Genomic DNA, 15,417 nt, shown 5'->3' with positions numbered 1-15,417 from the left:
AATGTAATAAAGGAAACTTACAGAATACCTACTGGTAACATCATATTTAAGGATATAATATTGAACACTCTCCCACCCCACCCCAAGACCTGCACCAAGATGAGGATGTATGCTTTTACTACTATTCATACTTGTATTTGAGGTTTTAGTTGGTGAAGTAGATTGGAAAGGATGTGGTACAACTGTCTAGTCACAGATTAGCACATACAAAAAAAAAAAAAAAAAAAAAGCTACTACTACTAATTTAAAAGGTTGCAGGAGATAAATCAACATTAAATCAATTGCGTATCAGGGCACCGGGGTGGTTCAGTCGGTTAAGTGTCTGACTCTTGATCTCAGCACAGTTCATCATCTCATAGTTTATGAGTTCAAGCCCCACATTGGGCTCTGCGTTGGTGGCACAGTGGACCAGGCTTGGGATTCTCTCTCCTCTCTGCCCCTCCCCAGCTTCTTGTGTGCTCACTCTCTCTCAAATAAACGTAAAAAAATTTTTTTCAAAAAAATCATTAGGAGTAAATTTATTCATTTATTTTTAAGAAAGTTTTTTTTTTTAAATTGTTTAACGTTTATTACTTCTTAGAGACAGAGCATGAGTGGGTGAGGGGCAGAGAGAGAAAAAGGGAGACACAGAATAGGAAGCAGGCTCCAGGCTCTGAGCTGTCAGCACAGAGCCTGATTCAGGGCTTGAACTCGCAAACTGGTGACCTGAGCCGAAGTTGGACACTTAACCAACTGAACCACCCAGATGCCCAGGGGTAAATTTTTTTAAATATGAAAACCTGTACACTGAAAACTTCAAAACATTACTGCAAGAAATGTTTAAAAGACTTAAAGAATATATGTGTCACATCCAAGGATTGGAAGACAGTATATATATTTTTAAGTTTGTTTATTTTGAAAGAGGGAAAGAGAGAATCCCAAGTAGGCCCCATGCTGTCAGCTCAGAGCCCAACATGGGGCTCAATACCATGAACCAAAATCAAGAATCAAACACTTAATCGACTGAGCCATCCAGGAGCCCCTGGATGGGCTCTCTCTCATTTTGAGATAGAGAGCACAGCTGGGGAGAAGCAGAGGGAAAGGTAAAGAAAGAATCCCAAGCATGGTCCACACTGTCCTGTGGAGCCTAATACTGGGCTCAAACTCACTAACCCAAGATCATGACCTGAGCTGAAACCAAGAGTCGGACACTTAACTGAGTCACCCAGGTGCCCCCAGTAAGACTGCTTTGTTTTGTTTTGTGTATTTTTGAGACAGAGTGTGTGAGCAGGGGAGGGCAGAGAGAGAGGGAGACACAGAATACAAAACAAAATCCTCAGGCTCCAGGCTCTGAGCTGTCAGCACAGAGCCCAACACAGGGCTCAAACTCAACAGACCACAAGACCATGACCTTAGCTGAAGTCAGACACTTAACCGACTGAGCCACCCAGATACCCCTCTAAGACAGTATTTTTAAGGTATCTGTTCTCCCCCATTGATTCTAAGCAATGCTTACCAAAATCCCAGCAGGCTTTTTGGGCAGATATTTATGAATTGATTTTGAAGTTTACATGGACATAGCAAAGAATCTTGAATAGCTAAAATAATTCTGGAAAAGAAGAACAAAGTTTTTCTCTCTGATAGCAAATATTACATAAAACTATAGTAATCAAGATAGTGTGGTATTTGGCTAAGGATAGACCTATATATCAATGGAAGAGAATAGAGAGTGTACAAGTAGATCCCCAGGTTGATTTCAAATGATTTGACAAAAATGCCATGGAAATTCAATGGGAGAAAAACTGTCTTTTCAACAATGGTTGAACAATTAGATATCTTTATGGGGGAAAAAAATTGAACCTCAAATCTTACCCCACAGTATATACAAAATTAACTCAAAAAAGATTTAAACAAAAACTAAAAATATAAAACTTCTATGGGACAACATAGAAGAAAATATTTTTGAAGTTTGGTAGACAAAACTTTCTTAGAGTGCAAAAGGCACTAGCCATCAAACAAAAAATGGACAAATCGAAGCTTTTCAAGTTTGAAAACGTCTTCTGTTTAAAAGATACACATAAAGTAAATAAAAAGCGACTGACTGGGAGGAAGTATTTGCAACACTTGAAGTCAGACAAAGTACTTATATATAAGAACACATAAGAAGAGCGCCTGGCTGGCTCAGTCAGTGGAGCCTATGACTCTTGATATCCAGGTTGTGAGTTCAAGACCCATACGGGGTGTACTGATTACCTAAAAATAGAATCTTAAAAAAAAAAGACTACATAAGAAACTGTTAAAATCAGAAGATAAAGTTCTGGTAAAAGAGTCAAATAGATTCTTCACTAAAGGAGATGTAGTCAATGGTCAATTTGTACTTGAAAAGACACCCAACACCATTAGTCCTCAGGGAAATGCAAATTAATACTGATAGGTGAAGCAAAACTACAGAGAGAAGATCAGTGAGTGCCTGAAGGCTGTAATTAGGAGGTAAGATCAAAGGACATAAAACTTTTAAGAGAAATGGAAATGTTCTATAAAAACAATGTTTCTATAAAAAGCGGGAAGACATATTTTTGAAACAACCAAAATGAGATACAATTCCATGCAGACTAGAAGAACTAAAATGAGAAATACTGACAATACCAAGTGAGGGCTTCTAGTGTGTTTGTTTCGTTGTTTGCTTTTGGTGTGTGTGTGTGTGTGTGTGTGTGTGTGTGTTTAGAGAGAGCACAAGTGGGGGAGAAGAGCAGAGGGAGAATCTTAAGCAGGCTCCATACTCAGTGCAGAGCCTGCTGTGGGCTCAATCCCACGACCCTGAAATCACGACCTAAGCCAAAATCAAGAGTCAGATGCTCAACCGACTGAGTCACCCAGATGCCCCTCTACTGCGTATTTTTAAAAAACAGCAAAATATTTATTTTCCTGCTATGGAGTAGATGCACTTGTTCTTGTAGCAAAAGGTCATATTTTGGAGAATATTTTGGAGCAGCTTTTGACAAATGTAAGGTATGGTGAGTTAGAGTTGATAATGGAAATATTTTATTAAAGTTAACATTAGAAACCAAGTGTTAATAGTTCCACTTGATGAAATGGCTGATAGGAAGATATTTTAGGGACAACTTGAAATTCTGTAGGTAGTACTCAAAATGGTTTGTAAGGCAAGTGTGTTACAATTATTCTAAATACCCTATAGGAGATTATTAGCCAAAGAAATCCTGCTGTGAAGTCTTTTTTGTAAAGGGAATGATATGTTTCAATACTTAGAATAATCACTTTCAGTCTCTTTTACAAGTTTAAAATTTTATTTCTTTTATCATAGAAGGCTATATCTGTATGTGCTAGAAGTCATTTAGCAAGTACTTAACAAATACTATTTATTTATTTTTAATGTTTATTTATTTATTTATTTTATTTTAACGGTTATTTATTTATTTTTGAGAAAGAGCAGGAGCAGAGGAGGGCAGAGAGGGAGATGGACAGAGAATCCGGAGCGAACTCCACACTGACAGCAGTGAACCCGATATGCGGCTTGATCTCATGAACCATGAGATCATGACCTGAGCTGAAGTCAGATGCTCAAACAACGGAGCAACCCAGGTGCCCCAAGGCTGTTAAAATCGAGCTTTCTGGGCTCAGACCTTGTTTGCAGCAACATGGCTAAACCCACCAAGAAGGTCAGAACTGTCCGTAAATACAGGACCCGTTAGGGTGCCTCCCTCAGGAAAATGGTGAAGAAGATGGAAAAAAAGCCAGCACACTAAGTACATTTGCTTCTTCTGTGGCAAAACCAAGATGAAAAGATGAGCTGTGGGGATCTGGCATTGTGGTTCCCGCATGAAAACCATAGCTGGTAGTTCCTGGACCTACACCGTCATTTCTGCCATCATCAGCTCTTTCCCTGGCTCTCAGTAATGAACAAAATCTGTTTTCATCACTTTAAAGCCCGGCTTCATTTATCTTTGACAGCCTCATGGTATGGACTTCAATCTTCAGCCAATCATGGGAATCTAAATTCAGATACATTATTTCTATGCAGTTTATACACCAACTTAGTAGTATAACGATTGATGGTTGCCAGTCCTGAGAAAACGTAGGGCAGTTTGGCTAGTGGCCTAGGAAGTGTGTGGCTCAAGAATGCAATTTTATACTCAGACTTAATTCCCTGGTATTATGACTCCCCATATCATTTGAGGACTCTCTTTGTCCTTGGATGATCATTCTTAAACGTATTTGACTATGAGTGACCATTCACAACACTAAAAATCATTCTTGAGATACCATATGCACATGGATTATTTGTTTTAAAAAGTTACAACTCATCTTTGAAATTTTAATAGGAAATAGAGATTTTAAAATCTAGTCTAAGATAAAATATGTGGGAGTTTCAAGACATACATACCATTGATTGAGGAAGATTCAGTAGACCAGAGGTTGGAAACTGGCCTGTCACCTGTTTTGTCAATGAAGTTTTGTGAACCACAGTCATGCCCATGATTTACACTGATATTTATTTACATTACATTATGCCCATTTACTTATGATGACTTTCAGGTTATGATGGCAGAGCCTAGCAGTTGTGACAGAAACCCTATGGTCTGCAAAGCCTAGAACCACGTGGCTTTTTACAGAAAAAGTTAGCCAGCCCCTGCGATAGACCAGCCATCATAAAGATGCCAGTTGCTAAGTGTCGTGTATACACAAGGTGCCAAATGTGTGTGTTCATCATCAGGTGGTCTTTCCTGCCACTTCCTGGCGTATTCTTCTGGATTAAATGAGGTAGCACCACAGCGTCTGGCACACAGGTATGTTTATTGAGCTTTATTGTTTATTGAGTTTACTATTCTCAGGTGTGGCAAACTTATTTTTAAAGGCAAATTATGACAAAGTGAGAGGAATGACCTAAAAGTATAATATTTTAAAAGGAAATTTCGATTAAATGTTAGCAGTGCTAACAACATCTGTTAATTCAAAACATCACTATCTGTGGAAAATGTTTTGGGAAAGCACTGCCCTAGGTCCTTGCTACTCAAAGTATGGGCATCACCTGGGAACTTGCTAAAAATGTAAGGATCTTGGGCCCTACCCAAGAATACTTTTATTAACAATAATTAATAATTATTAGTCTGCATTTTAAAAAGAAGCCTAGGGGATGGGGTGCCTGGGTGGCTCAGTCTGCTGAGCGTCCGACTTTCAGCTTAAGTCATGATCTTATCATTTGTGGGTTCGGGCCCCGCGTCGGGCTCTGTGCTGACAGCTCAGAGCCTGAAGCCTGTTTCGGATTCTGTGTCTCCCTCACTCTCTGCCCCTCCCCCGCTTGCATTCTGTGACTCTCTCTCTTGAAAATAAATAAAAACATTAAAAAAATTTTTTTAAAACGAACAAGAAACCCAGGTGAGTCATCTGTACAATGAAGTTGGAGGAGAACTACTAGGTTTGTGTCATCTATGAAAACTCTCCCACTGAGGCGAAAAACACAAGGAAGACTTAATTTTCATAAAACTATTTTTTTAATATCCTATTTTGGTTTTTTAAGCTTTTTTATTGAATTGCGTAAAAATGGTATATAGCTCAATGAATTATCACAAAGTGAACACACCTAGGTAATGACAACGCAGGGCAAGAAATATATCATCCTTTCCTTCCCCTTTGCAGTCACTCTCTCTCTCTATTACCTAGAGTAGCAACCATTTTTGTCTTCTTATGGCCTAGATTAGTTTTGCCTGATTTGGGCTTAATATAAACAAAAAAATTTTTAAATACCCGTCTGATTTTGTACAACATTGCATTGGTCACATTTACACATCTATTGTGTGTAGCCATAGTTTTTCCACTTTTATTGTTATATAGTATTCCATCGTATGACTATATCATAATTTACTTACCCATTCTATTGAAGGACATTTAGGTTTCCAGTTTAGGGTTACTTATAAATAACAGTGCTATAAACATTTTTTTTGAGAGAGAGAGAGAAAGTGCATGCACATGCGAGCAAGCCAGCAGGGGAGGGGCAGAGAGAGAGGGGGAGAAAGAGAATCCTAAGCAGGTCCATGCCCATCGTGGAGGCTGACCAGGGCTCATCCTGTGAGATCACGATCGGAGCTGAAATCACGAGTCGGACACTTAACAGACTGAGCCACCCAGGAGCCCCTGCTATAAACACTCTTCAACATGTCTTTGGGTACACGGGGGTGCATTTCTGTGGGTGTCTCTAGGAGTGAAATTGCTACGTTGTGTACGCGTATTCGACTTTAAGAGACGCTGCCAAACCATTTTCCAAAGTGGTTGCACCAATTTACACTCTTACCAGCCAGGTGTGAGAGTTGCAGCTCTTTGCCATCGCTTGGTATCGTCAGTCTTTCCAATTTGGGCCATTGTGTTGGGTGTGGAAGGTGTGCCCACTGCGGCTTGAGTTTTTATTTCTTTGAATATTAATGAGGTTGAGTCTTTTCATATGTTTACTGACTATTTCAAGAATCCCTTTTGTGAAGTCTCTTGCCAATTTATTATCACGTTGTCAGTCTTTTTCTTAGTGAGTTATAGGAGTTGTATATATTCTGGTTATGAGCTCTTCTGTCTGTTAGATGCCTTGCAAGTATTATTTCTTACTTCTGGCTTCCCTTTCACTCTTTTCATAGTATTTCTATTTCTAATTGTTTTCAGTCAGAGTCAGAACCACCAGTCAACCACTGCCAGCAGCAAACTTGATCTTTTTTTGTTTTTAGGTTTATTTATTTATTTTTAGTACTCTCTACACCCAATGTAGGGCTTGAACTCACGACCCCGAGATCAAGAGTCACATGCTCTTCCAAATCAGCCAGCCAGATGGCCCAGAACTTGATCTTTTTAATAACTGAATTTTTTATCAGTAATGCATGTAGCATGATGAAGGCTGAGCTGCTATCCATGGGAATTAGTTTGAGAAGCTTTTTAAAAAGATAGCAAGCTGAAAACGAAGATGATTCTGGTAATGTAAGATTTAAGCAAAAAGATGAAAGGAGGGGCGCCTGGGTGGCTTGATTTCAGCTTGGGTCATGATCTTGTGGTTTGTGAGTTCAAGCCCCAAGTCGAGCTCCACACTAACAGTGTGGATGGAGCCTTCTTGGGATTCTCTCTTTCTCTCCTTCTCTCTCTGCCCCTCCCTCATCCCAATCTCTCTCTCTCTCTGTCTCAAAAATAAGTAAACATTAAAAAAAAAAAAAGATGAAAGGAAAAACAGGGTCTGAGGGGGCAACTACGATATTCTAGGACTCTGTGTTCTTAGGGGAGTATTATCACTCACAGGAAGAAAAAAATGCTCATTTAAATTTTTATTTTATTTTATTTTAGAGAGAGAGGGAGAGAAAGCCAGCAAGTGTGAATGGGGGAGAGGGGCAAAGGGAGAGAGAAGAGAGAATCTCCACACTGAGTTTGGAGCCTGACATGGGGGCTTGATCCCACAACCCTGGGATCATGACCTGAGCTGAAATCAAGAGTCAGACCTCAACCAACTGAGCCACCCAGGTGCCCAAGAAAAAAAATACTCATTTTAACAAGTTCTTGAGAGAATTAAATGAGAAAATATGTAATAAAGTTTTCAGCAAATACCTAACATCAAAATCAGATTGAAACTACCAGGGACCAATCTGATTTTGTGTGTGTGCACATGTGTCTTTTCTCAGCACATTCAGCCTCTTACACAGAGTAACACAGGAAGTAATTTAGACTTCTTATATTCTTGGCAACACTTGCCACTTTCCCCTCTGGAAGGTGGGAAAAGGTCTCTGGAAGAGTACAGAATAGATTACCTGAATAGATTACTCTTTTTCCTTTATGGAAATTTTATAGGAGGAATGTCCAGTATTTACCAATTTACACAATTTACAGCTTCTCTTCCTCCGTGGTTCTTAACTTTAGTTGCACATTAAAAGTACCTACATACCTTTTTTTTTTTTTTTTTAGATTTTACTTTTAGGTAATCTTTATACTCAACATGGGGCTTGAACTCATGACCCCAAGATCAAGAGTCACATGCTCTACCAACTGAGCCAACCAGACACCCCACCTACATATCTTTAAGAAATACTGAAGGGGCACCTGGGTCCGACTCTTGATTTCAGCTCAGGTCATGATCCCAGGGTCATGGGCTCAAGCCCCATGACAGGCTCTGCGCTGAGCATGGAGCCTGCTTGAGATTTTCTCTTTCTTTCTCTCTTTCTCCCTCTCCTTCTGCCCTTCTCCCCCACTCACACTAGTTAGCTCTCTCTCTCTAAAATTAAAAAAAAAAAATTCTGAAGCCTGGTCCTTTCCCAGGCCGGACTGAATTGGTCTGGGGAGGAGCCTGGTATCCTGATTGTTTATAAGCCCCACTGGTGATCCTGAAGTGCAGCAGGCTTGAGAACCATGGCTGACGTTGCAAAGATGGGTTTGTCCGCCAGATGGAGACAAAGCACTTCTCTGTGCAAAAGACTCCACACATATAAAGCCCATTCTCTGACTTTACATCTGTACCAGCTCCAATTTATGTAATGTACCAACCAGGGCAAACATGTGGGAAGATAGGTAAAATTATCCATGGTACCGTTGCTTGCCAACCAAAGATATTCTTGCCACCACTGGGGAAAATTCCAGGAACCAATTTAAAAAATAACATGTGGCTAAAAATATATTCTATTCCCCCAATTACCTGAGCTAGCATCTAGAAATATTTTCTATCCTTTCTGAGTTCATTTTAATAAAATAGACCATATGAGCCGACACCAAGACTGAAAATAAAAAAGGATAGGAATACAATAATAGAGTGGAAATTTTTGAAATATGACCACCCCCAAAATTACACAAATAGAAATTGACATCCGTATGAGTAAATTAGTTTAAGGTATGCTCACAGGATTTTAAGAAATATGTAGATATAATAATGTAACTTACATTTATTCCTAAGTCTGAAATACTTGATTGGCAAGTCTTGGCTTTCATTTCTCCCATCTCTGAGCTCTATCATAGAAGCTTTAAAAGCTACAGGCTTGTTTGCTGTCCTCTTGTAGCTGCAGATGGTCAGTGAGATGTAGGTAAAAACCAATGAGGAGGGCTTCCCTTCCAGAATAAAACGACAAAGACACAATACAAGAAATTTCTTTTCTCCCTTATTCCTCCTTGTTCCTGCCCCCATCTTCTTGGGGATACAGAACTTGTAGGTGAAACAATTATCACTGTCCGTGAGATGACAAGTATGAAGACAAAGCCAAGATAACTAAGGGAGACAGGCAGGAGGAGCCTGGATCCTTCCTTGATGAACATTATCTGAGCCAAAATGCATAATTGAATGTATTACCTGACTATAGAGTAAATGTTTTCAACAGAATGAGCTAGAAAGTCTAGGAAATCCCCCCACCCCACTTGGCATAGCCTGAGATTTCCTCAGGGTACCACCAGATCAAAGCACACAGAACCCTGCTGTGACTGAACACACAATCAACAGAATAGAAAAAATAAACCAAAGAGTAATAGGCAACAGGTGTTTATATCAACATAGGCCTAAGTTGGTCTTAAGGATAGATGACTAACAACAGTATCTAGTTGGGAAAAGAACTGGGAAGGAATAAGATTTCTACATTTGATTGAGCAGAATGACATTTTGCTATTTGATGGCCACGATATTCAGGACAATTATTCTTCGGCCCAGAAAGGGAGGATTTCATGGAGGAGAATTTCACAGAATTCAGGGGCTGTTTAGAGAACCCTCAGGCAAAATAGGGGGGAAGACATTATAGGCATATAATAGTGCCTTGGGAAGGTCATTAAGGCACAGGTGGGCCCTACCTGGGGCACAACCTTGAAATGTGTCCCTGAGCTGTGTCATATGCCAGCTCTGTGAGCAGCCCAGGGGGCAGTGACAGTGTTTGTCTAGAAGACAAAGGTAATTGACTAGGAAGGAGGAGGAAGTAAATCCCTTTAAATGTGTAACAGTCATGAGGGTTGGTCCCTGAGGCTCTTCTCACTTTCATACTTTATTACTTGCTAGAAACTCACATCTTTATATCCAAACCTATTCTGACCCCAAGATTCAAACTCATTTCCTGCTGCCTCTGATTATCCACACCAGGATCTTTTCAGACTGGCCGTGTCCAGAAGGGAACTCATTCAATTGGTGTCTTTTTTCCTGTATGCTCCCATTCTCATTATATATAGATAGATAGATACTATCTATCTATCTATTTACCACTATTTAATTACTACTTACTGTGTGCTGACTCTGTGCCACCCCCAGAGCCAGTGCTGGTGACGCCAGGGCCTGCAGACCTCACGTGGTTCTGCCTCTACATTTTCAGTCCAAGAGGTAGGCTGCTACTGAACAAGTAAGCACACAATATTGACATATTTCAATCTGTGATGACAAAGGAAGGCGCACAGGATGCAGTCTGAGATTAGGGGAACTTTATGTCTCTTTCGGCAAAAATTTCACTCACCTGGTCACCCAAGCTAGAAAACCAGGCTTCATTCTTACCCTTCCCTCTTACTATTCATACACAACCAACCACATCTCTCCTATTTGATCTTGTAAATATTTCTCAAACCCCAAACCTCTTTCCCTTCCTGATTACTCTCGGCAAAACTGTCTCTGTCTTCTGTATGGACCATGCACTGCTGATGCCAGACTTTGTACACTTTTCCCCTTGCCCTGCACTCCACCCCCATCCCTTCCCAGACTGCTCCAGACAGCGTTATCCAAAACCTACATCTGACTGTGCTGTATTTCTGCCTAAAGCTTTTCTAGAGGTTTCCCATTTTATGTCAAAAATCAACCTACTTTTTAAAAATTAATAGATTTTATTTTGGGAGGAGTAGTTTTAGGTTCATAGAAAAATTGGGCAGGAAGTACAGATTCCAGAATATTCCATTCTCCCCATTCCACCCCCAACATGATTTAGTTTATTATTAACTTCTCACATTAGTGTGGACATTTGTTATAAGTGATGAATCAGTATTGATTCATTATTATTAATTAAAGTCCAGAGTTAACATTAAGGCTCACTCGTTTGTGTTGGATATCCTTTGTACAAAGAGTTTTTGTACAAACACGTGTCCATCATTACAGAACCAAACAGAATAGTTTCACTACCCTAAAAATCCCGTGTTCTACCTATTCATCTATCCCTCCCCCAGAACCTCTGTCAACCACTGATCATTTTCTATCTCTAAAGTTTTGCCTTTTCCAGAGTGTCATAGTTAGGATAATACAGTATGTAGTCTTCAGAATGGCTTCTTTCACCTAACAATATACATTTACGTTTCTTCCAAATCTTTTTTTGGCTCAATTTCTTTTTGGTTCATTTCTTTTTATTGCTGAATAATACTCCATTATTGGATGTACCACAGTTTATCCATTCACCTGTTAAAGGACATCTTGGCTGCTTCTAACTTTGGGAAATTATGAGTAAGACTGCTGTAAACATGCATGTGCAGCTCTTTGTGTGGAATGAGTTTTCATCTGGGGAACTACCAAAGAGCATGACTGCAGAATCATACAGTAAAACTATGTTTAGCTTTGTAAGCAACTATCGATCTAGCTTCCAAAGTGGCCATCCTCTTTCACTCTTCCCACCAGCAATAATAGAGCTCTTGTGGCTCTATTTTCAGGCCAGCATTTGGTGTTCTCAGTGTTTGGATTTTAGCCATCCTAATAGATGTATAGCAGTATCTCATTGTTTTAGTTTGCAGTTTCCTGATGACATTTGATGTTGAGCATATTTTGATCTGCTATTTGCCTTTTTTGGTAAGGTATCTGCTCAAATGGTTTGTCCACTTTCTTTTCTATTTTTAATGTTTATTTTTGAGAGAGGGGACAGAGTGCAAGCCGGGGAGGAGCAGAGAGAAAGGGAGACACAGAATCTGAAGCAGGCCCCAGGCTCTGAGCTGTCAGCACAGAGCCCGATGCAGGGCTAGAACCCATGAACTGTGAGATCATGACCTGAGCCGAAGTCTGATGCTCAACTGACTGAGCCACCCAAGCGCCCCGAGGATTGCTTGTTTTCTTATTACTGAGTTTCAAGAGTAGTTTGTACATTTTGGTTATAAATCCTTTACCAGATATGTGTTTGGCCAGATATTTGCCAGATATTATTACCAGATATTTTCTCCCTGCCTGTAGGTCGTCATTTCATTCTCTTAATGGTGTCTTTCACAGAACAGACAGTTTTAATTTTAATGCAGTCCAACTTATCAATTTTTTCTTTCATGAATCTTGTTTTGGGTTTTGTATGTAAAAAACTTATTGGGGCGTCTGTGAGTTCAAGCCCTGCATCGGGCTCTGTGCTGACAGCTCAGAGCCTGGAGCCTGCTTCAGATTCTGTGTCTCCCTCTCTCTCTGACACTCCCCCACTCATGCTCTGTCTCTCTGTCTGTCAAAAATAAATAAAACATTAAAAAAAATTAAAAATAAAATAAAATAAAATAAAATAAAATAAAATAAAATAGAAAAAACTTATTGCCAGCCAAGGTCACCTCAATTTTCTCTTATACTATCATCCAGAAATTTCTATATTTTACAGTATGAAGTATGGTTCATTTTTAAATTTACTTATTTTTTAGTAATCTCACCAACATTGGGCTCAAACTCATTACTCTGAGATTAAGAGCCACATGCTTTTTCGACTGAGCCAGCCAGGTACCCAGTATGGTTCATTTTTAGCTAAATTTTGTCAAAAGTGTAAGGTTTGTGTCTAGATTCAGATTTTTTGGCATGTGAATGTTCAGTTGTTCCAGCACCATTTGTTGAAAAGACTATCCTTCTCCATAGTATTGCCTTTGCCCCTCTGTCAAATACAAGTTGACGATATTGATGTGGCTCTGTTTCTGGGCTCTGTATTCTGCTGCATTAATCTATTTGTCTATTCTTTCACCAATACCACACTGTCTTGATTAATGTAGCTTTGTAACCTCTTGAAATCAGTAGTGTCAATCTTCCAACTTTATTCTTTAATATTGTTGGGGGACACCTTAGTGGCTCAGTCAGTTAAGTGCCTGACTTTGGCTCAGGTCATGATCTCAGAGTTCGTGGGTTTGAGCCCCATGTCAGGCTCTGTGTTGACAGCTCAGGGCCTGGAGCCTGCTTCAGATTCTGTGTCTTTCTCTCTGCTCCTTCTCAGCTCTCTCTCTCTCACTCAAAAATAAATAAAATGTTAAAAAAAATTAAAAAAAAATTTTATTGGTTATTCTGGATCTCTTACCTTTTTGTATAATCTTTAGAATCAGTTTGTTGTTATTCACAAAGTAACTTGCTAGGATTTTGATTGGGATTGTGATGGATATATAGATGAAATTGAGAAGAAGTGATATCTTAACAATATAAGTCTTCTTATCCATGAATATGGACTATCTTTCTGCTTATTTAGAACTTCTTTGATTTCTTTCATCAAAATGTACAGAACACTTCACCTAACAATAGCAGAATATACATTCATCTTAAGTACAAATAGAACGTTCTTCAGAATAGATCATATGTTAGTTCACAGATCAAATACCAATAGATTTTAAAAGACTGACATCATACAGAGTATCTTTTCTGATCACAAAGGAATGAAACTGAAAATCACTAACAGAAGAAGAAAGTGGAAAACTCTCAAAGGTTGAGGAAGAAATCACACTGGGAAATTAGGAAATATTATGAGACAAATGAAAATACAATATACCAAAAATTATGGGATACAGCACAACAATGCTAAGGGAGAAAATGATAGCTATAAATACATATATTAACAAAGAAGAAAGACTCAAATCAATCACCTAACTATACACCTTAAACAATTAGAAAAAGAAGAGCAAATTAAGCCCAAAGATAACAGAAGGAAGGAAATAATAAAGATAAGAGAGGAGATAAATAAAATGAGAATAGAAAAACCATGGGGCGGGGGGTGGAGAGAAAGAAATGGAGAAAATTAACAAATCCAAAATTTGGTCCTTTAAAAAGATCAACAAAATTTGTGGGCATAGAGTTGTTCATAACATTCCTCTGTTATCCTTTTAATGTCTGTGGGGTCAGTAGCAATGGCCTCTTTTTCCTTTCTATTAGTAATTTGTGTCCTCTCTCTCTTTTTCTTGGAAAGGAGCCAGTAGCTTGGCTAGGTTTATTGATTTTACTGATCTTTTCAAAGAACCAGCTTTTGGTTTTCTTGATTTTCTCTATTAATTTCCTGTCTTCAATTTCATTGATTTCTGCTCCAATTTTTTTTTTCTGCTTCAATTTTTAAAAATTTATTTTCTTCCATTTACTTTGGATTTAATTTGCACTTCTTTTCTAGTTTATTAAGGTGGGACTTAGATGATAGATTTTAGATCTTTCTTCCTTTCTAATATATGCATTCAGTGCTATAAATGTCCCTCTAAGCACTGCTTTTGCTGCATCCCACAGATGTAAGTTGTATTTTAATTTTCATTGAGTTCAAAAAATTTTTTTAATTTCTTTTAAGACTTCTTTGACCCGTGTGTTGTTTAACCTTCTACTATTTAGGGATTTTCCAGCTATCTTTCTGTTATTAGTTTCCAGTTTAATTCCATTGTGTTCTGAGAGCGTGCTTTGTTTGATTCTATTCTTTCAAATTTGTTAACATGTGTTTTATGCCCAAGAATATGGTCTATCTTGGTGACTGCTCCACATGAGCTTGAGAAAAATGTTATTCTTGCCCTGGTTGAAGTAGTCTATAAATGTCAATAGACCCCATTGATTGATGGTGCTGTTCAGTTCCTTCAACTATAGGCTTATTGCTTTTCTGCCTGCTGGATCTGTCCATTTCTGATAGAGGGGTGATGGAGTCTCCAACTTTAACAGTGGATTGGTTTATTTCTCCTTGCATCTCTACCAAATCTTGGCTCAGCTCTTTTGATGCTCTATTGTTAGGTTCAACCACAGTAAAGGTTGTTATGTCTTCGTGGTGAATTGACCCCCTTTTCATTATGCAATGCCTCTCTTTATCCCTGGTAATTTTCCTTGCACTGTCTCGGTCCCGGAAGCCCTGCACTTGGCCACTGCAGAGTCTGGCCTCGGAAGGCTCTTCATCCCTTTTCAAAGGAATGGATTGTCCCTCTTTGTCTGAGGTTGTTTTAGATGACCTGCTGTCATCGACAGAGGAACAGCCAGGAACCAGTCATGAAATGTCAAGTATCAGTGTCAGAATTCCAGGCCTTAATCGCGTCCACATCCACTCCCAGAGGGGTCTTTCCCCTTGGCTTACACTCTCCACGTTCTGCAACCACCGCTTGCAGTTCGGCCCAGAGTCTTTTTACCTTCAGTGGGCAACTTGCAAATGAATTTTACGTTGTGCAAAGTGTCTCCTGGCGCTTCAACGCCTTCTGCAACTCCGCCAAACTCCGCGGCCCCGAGTTCCCAGTCCGAGAGCTGAAGCTGCCACCAAGAGGACATCTTCATCTGGGCGTGAGGCGGGAGGGCGGGCAGGAGGGCGGCGG

Source organism: Panthera uncia, chromosome D2 (assembly GCF_023721935.1).
Source record: "Panthera uncia isolate 11264 chromosome D2, Puncia_PCG_1.0, whole genome shotgun sequence".
Classification (NCBI taxonomy): Eukaryota; Metazoa; Chordata; class Mammalia; order Carnivora; family Felidae; genus Panthera; species Panthera uncia.
The sequence above is the reverse complement of the archived record's forward strand: the minus strand, read 5'-3'. Positions refer to the sequence as shown.